The following is a 6000-nucleotide window of genomic DNA, read 5'->3' as shown; positions in this document are numbered from 1 at the left end:
CTTATTAAAATAATGTAAATTCCCATGATATTGGAATGCATTATCTTTCTACAAATCCTGCTGACTAGCAGTGTCATATAAACACATTACGGATGCATTGGAAGTGTGATAGTAGTAGCGGTGTGGGAAAAAATCGATTCGAATATGAATCGCGATTCTCACGTGGTGCGATTCAGAATCGATTCGCTTTTTTTTTTTTTTTAATTGATTAAAAAAAAATATATATATATATTTTTTAATCCATCCAACAAACCATCCATCCATCCATTTCCTACTCCTTATTCCCTTTTTTGGAGTCGCGGTGGGCGCTGGCGCCTATCTCAGCTACAATCGAGCGGAAGGCGGTGTACACCCTGGACAAGTCGCCACCTCATCGCAGGGCCAACACAGATAGACAGACAACATTCACACACTAGGGCCAATTTAGTGATCCAACAAATCAATACACAGCAATACCATAACAATGCAATCCAATTCCAAAACCAAACCTGACCCAGCAAAACTCTGAACTGCAATAAACAGAGCAATTGAGAGGAGACACAAACACGACACAAAACAAACCAAAAGTAGTGAAACAAAAATGAATATTATCAACAACATTATCAATAATAGTTATAATTTCCGCATAGCAGTGATTAAAAATCCCTCATTGACATTTATAAAAATAAAAATAAAAACAATAGTGTCACAGTGGCTTACACTTGCATCGCATCTCATAAGCTTGACAACACACTGTGTCCAATGTTTTCACAAAGATAAAATAAGTCATATTTTTGGTTCGTTTAGTAGTTAAAACAAATTTACATTATTGCAATCAGTTGATAAAACATTGTCCTTTACAATTATAAAAGCTTCTTTAAAAAAATCTACTACTCTGCTAGCATGTCAGCAGACTGGGGTAGATCCTGCTGAAATCCTATGTATTGAATGAATACAGAATCGTTTTGAACCGGAAAAATATCGTTTTTGAATCGAGAATTGCGATGAATCGAAAAAAAATCGATAAATAATCAAATAGCAACCCCAAGAATCGATATTGAATCGAATCGTGGGACACCCAAAGATTCGCAGTCCTAGATAGTGGTAATAAACAATTTGGCTGCTTTTTTTTTATACCTATATTAAATCCAGCTATTGCCTCCCGGGAACCAGCGTCCATTGCAGTGAACATTCATGAACATACATTCACAATGTTGTGTAAACATAACAGATATTGCTTAATTTTCTTGCATACTCCCTCAACAGAAAGCTCAGACTTCACATTTCGGGGGACAAAAATAGCCATGTTAAGCAAAACATAAATGTCCTCTGCAAAGGACGCTTCACTGAAAAAAGTTACTTTTTGGTGCTGTAAACTCTATTAGAGTAACTGTCATAATTTATACCTAGTATTTTTAACATTCAGTAAGAATGTTAAGTAAAATTAAACATTTTATTAACGTAATGCATGAATTATGGGGGAAGAGTAAGTTTTGCTTATGTTTCCTCATACTATTTAAATGTTTAATAGTTGTACGTACATAAACCTAAAAATATTACATAAACTTTACTGTGAAAATCTAGTGTTTTGAAACGCATGCACGACAACGCATGCGCACAGCACAACAGGCTCCGGCCGACTGGCTCTACTCCAGCCGTTAGGATCACTTCACACAGCACTGCAAGGTGGCATTATGGGTAATGCCTATCTTGCGTTTAGAATGTGTTACAGAGCCGATGTTCTCCAGAAATGTGTTTGGTGTGGGTTCACAGAGTGTGGCGCATATTAGCAAGAATGTTAAAGTTGTTTATATCACAACAGTCAGTGTAAAACGTATGGCTGTTGAGCAAGTATGCATTGCAATCTCGTATGAAAAGCGGCGAAATGCATGCATCCTTCCAGCACGCAGACAGCATGGTGTATAAGTGGGCGCGATGACATGTAGAACAATGTTCCCCATCCAATGGGGCGCGGCCGCAGAATAACTTATTACATTTTTTTTATCACACTCAGTTTATAACTGCATGCCATTGATAAGCGCAGGAGTGACAAGAGGTTTTAAATTAAATTCAAGGAAATACGGTATATAAAATGTACTTAATATTCTGAGTAAAATGATGTTCCTGCCGATGAAAAACAAGTAGACTTTACTTAATTTGTTTGTATAAATATAACTTAAAACTTGGATGTAATTAAGTAACTGTTACTTAATATCTTCACAACTTTTATGTTATATGGTAAGTAGAATTTACTTGATACTGACAAGTGACTGTTTCTTTGATATTGCAGCATTAAATTTTACTTAAATCATTTGCGTGCTAATACTTACAATAATTTTTTCAAGTAAATCTTATTAGTTATTTTTTCAGTGTTGTTAGAAAATATATACTGTACAAGACTGGCTTTAATGCAGTTAACCTGCAAAGGGATCTATTCTGATCATCCTTCATACGGAGACCCATAAACAGTGCCAAAATCTGGTGGGATGTACAATACGTAGTCGGAAGTGACAATTGCTTTCAACACAACAGGGCAGAATTACAAACTCTTGTTTGGCTTCCTGTAAATCCCCTTCCATCAATCTACCTTTTCTTCTTCCGAATTATAAGACACAAAAGGATAACATTGGATTTAACACTGGGTACAGTGTATTGTAGACCAGGGGTCTCCAACTCAATTTACCTGAGGGCTGCTAGAGCTATTGTGTGGGTGAGGCTGGGCTGCATAGTATTCACTTCACAATCCCATTTTCACCATGTGACTACATTTGTTGACAACTCCTACTCGCAGCTACAATCATGGTCAAAAGTTTACATTCACTTGTAAAGAACATAATGTCATGGCTGTCTTGGGTTTCCAATGATCCCTGCAACTCTTATTTTTTGTGATAGAGTGATTGGAGCACATACTTGTTGGTCACAAAAAATATTCATGGTTTGGTTCTTTTATGAACTTATTATGGGTCCACTGAAAATGTGAGAAAATCTGCTGGGTCAAAAATATACATACAGCAATGTTAATATTTGCTATAAGTTTAATATAAGCTTCTGGTGGAATGTTTGACCACTCCTCTTGACAAAATCGGTGGAGTTCAGCTAAATGTTTTGGTTTTCTGACATGGACTTGTTTCTTCAGCATTGTCCGCACGTTTAAGTCAGGACTTTGGGAAGGCCATTATAAAACTTAATTCTAGCCTGATATAGCCATTCCTTTAGCACTTGTCCTGTTGGAACACCCAACTGCGCCCAAGACCCAACATCGGGGCTGATGACTTTAGGTTGTTCTGAATAATTTGGAGGTAATCCTCCTTTTTCATTGTCCCATTTACTCTCTATAAAGCACCGGTTCCATTGGCAGCAACACTGGCCCCGAGCATAATACTACCACCACCATGCTTGATGGTAGGCATGGTTTTCTTGAGTGAAAACTTGCCAAGGGACATGTAACAAAATATCAATATGTATACTTTTGAGCCAGCAGATGGTCACATTTTCAGTAGACCCATAATAAATTTATAAAAGAACCTAACTTCATGACTGTTTTTTGTAACAAACAAGTATGTGCTCCAATCACTATATCACAAAAAAACAAGAGTTGTACAAATGATTGGAAACTCAGGACAGCCATGAGATTATGTTCTTTACAAGTGTATGCAAAATTTGACCACGACTGTATCTAGAGACTTAAGCTATGTAAAATGGTACAATTACACTGGCTGACAGAAAGTTGTAATTTTTTGTGTTTGTATCATTGTTGTATTTAGTAGTGAGGCTCTGAAAACTTGATTCACATCCAAAACGTGTTGCGATGCTGAACTGATTAAAATTTTTCGAGAATCTATTTTTCAAATACGTTTTTTCAGGTCATGTCCGCGCTTAATTTTGGCACCTATATACTGTACATCATGTCAGCAGGCAAGAGCAGCTTTTGTAACCTGTTAAATTGTAATTTATAAACCAAGTAATATATTGAGAGAAACAATTTGAATTAAGAAGTGTGGTAATTTGAGAATGCATTCTGAATCAAATCACCACCGCAAGAATCCGGAATTTGTTGTAGGGTTAGCATTCACAGTATTTAGTGCTCTTTTTAGTGGGATTTAAGATTGCCATTATATATTTAACTGTTAGCTGCCCAGGGTGCAAAATATGGACCTGTGGGAGCACAAATGGCCTACGGGTGGCGAGTTTTCCACCCCTGCTGCAGACGATCCAGTTTTTCATCACCTTTGGTGCAGCTGATGACTTTGATGACCGGACAAGATTAGCAAGAAATCCCACGTGACTGTCGCTCTCCCTTAAACCTCCACGCCCCTCTGTGCTTTGCACAGACCAAACCCCTTGTCTGGACACTGACCTTTGACCTTTGCTACACAGAAGACCTTAAAAGGCCTTTGCAACGGAGTCAGACACTGACCCACCAGAGTTAGAGGATGGAATGTTAACCCCACCATTCTCTAAACATATCCTCTGATTTTGCAGCAGATAAAGTCATCAGGAGCCATGCTTTCGTTTGACATATTTAGGAATGGTATAACATACAGCGGGGCAAAAAAGTATTTAGTCAGCCACCGATTGTGCAAGTTCTCCCACTTAAAATCATGAAAAAGGTCTGTAATTTTCATCATAGGTACACTTCAACTGTGAGAGACAGAATGTGAAAAAAAGATCCAGGAATTCACATTGTAGGAATTTTAAAGAATTTATTTGTAAATTATGGTGGAAAATAAGTATTTGGTCAACCATTCACAGCTCTCACTGACGGAAGGAGGTTTTGGCTCAAAATCTCGCGATACATGGCCCCATTCATTCTTTCCTTAACACGGATCAATTGTCCTGTCCCCTTAGCAGAAAAACCGCCCCAAATCATGATGTTTCCACCCCCATGCTTCACAGTAGGTTTGGTGTTCTTGGGATGCAACTCAGTATTCTTCTTCCTCCAAACACTACGAGTTATGTTTATATGAAAAAGTTATATTTTGGTTTCATCTGACCACATGACATTCTCCCAATCCTTTGCTGTATCATCCATGTATCCATTTTGGTATAAACTCAACTCGTCGTGTTTGGAGGAAGAAGAATACTGAGTTGCATCCCAAGAACACCAAACCTACTGTGAAGCATGGGGGTGGAAACATCATGCTTTGGGGCTGTTTTTCTGCTAAGGGGACAGGACGATTGATCCGTGTTAAGGAAAGAATGAATGGGGCCATGTATCGTGAGATTTTTAGCCAAAACCTCTTTCCATCAGTGAGAGCTTTGAATGGTTGACCAAATACTTATTTTCCACCATAATTTACAAATAAATTCTTTAAAATTCCTACAATGTGAATTCCTGGATTTTTTTTCACATTCTGTATCTCACAGTTGAAGTGTACCTATGATGAAAATTACAGACCTGTGTCATCATTTTAAGTGGCAGAACTTGCACAATCGGTGGCTGACTAAATACTTTTTCCCCCACTGTATCTCAAAAACATTTTGAAATATTCAAAAGTGCAATTCAATCGGATACAGGGGCATGCAGAGCATGGAGAAAGAGGAGCAACTGAAAGGAGATGCGAAGTCACCTGAGGGTTGAGGTATGTTGTCCTGACACTTTCTGGAGGGCCCAAAATCCATCAGTCAAATTGTGTCCTTACAGCCAAATGACAGCATACAGCCGTTTCCTGTCCTCATTCCATCCACTTCCACACCTTTTCCTCCTGCTGCTGATTGAGAGCGATCGAATTTGGCCAGGGGATGCCAAATACACTCAGTGTCTTTTAGCGGGGCTTTTTGCAGCAGAGAAATGCAAAGCATATAGAAGCTGAAGAAAAGAACAGACCAGAGTTATTATGGAAATCATGTGAGAACGCAATTTTTTATCAATCTTTACAGATTGATGCAAAACCGTATGTCGGTGATTTGCCTCTATGGCTTACAGTGAATTCAGTATTGCTCTTCATTTTGATGGGACTTTGCTGCATATATGACAACTTATTTCAAGAGTAAAAAGCATGACAAGAGTGTCAAGCAAAA

Source organism: Nerophis ophidion, linkage group LG11, assembly GCF_033978795.1.
Source record: "Nerophis ophidion isolate RoL-2023_Sa linkage group LG11, RoL_Noph_v1.0, whole genome shotgun sequence".
Lineage (NCBI taxonomy): Eukaryota > Metazoa > Chordata > Actinopteri > Syngnathiformes > Syngnathidae > Nerophis > Nerophis ophidion.
The sequence above is the reverse complement of the archived record's forward strand: the minus strand, read 5'-3'. Positions refer to the sequence as shown.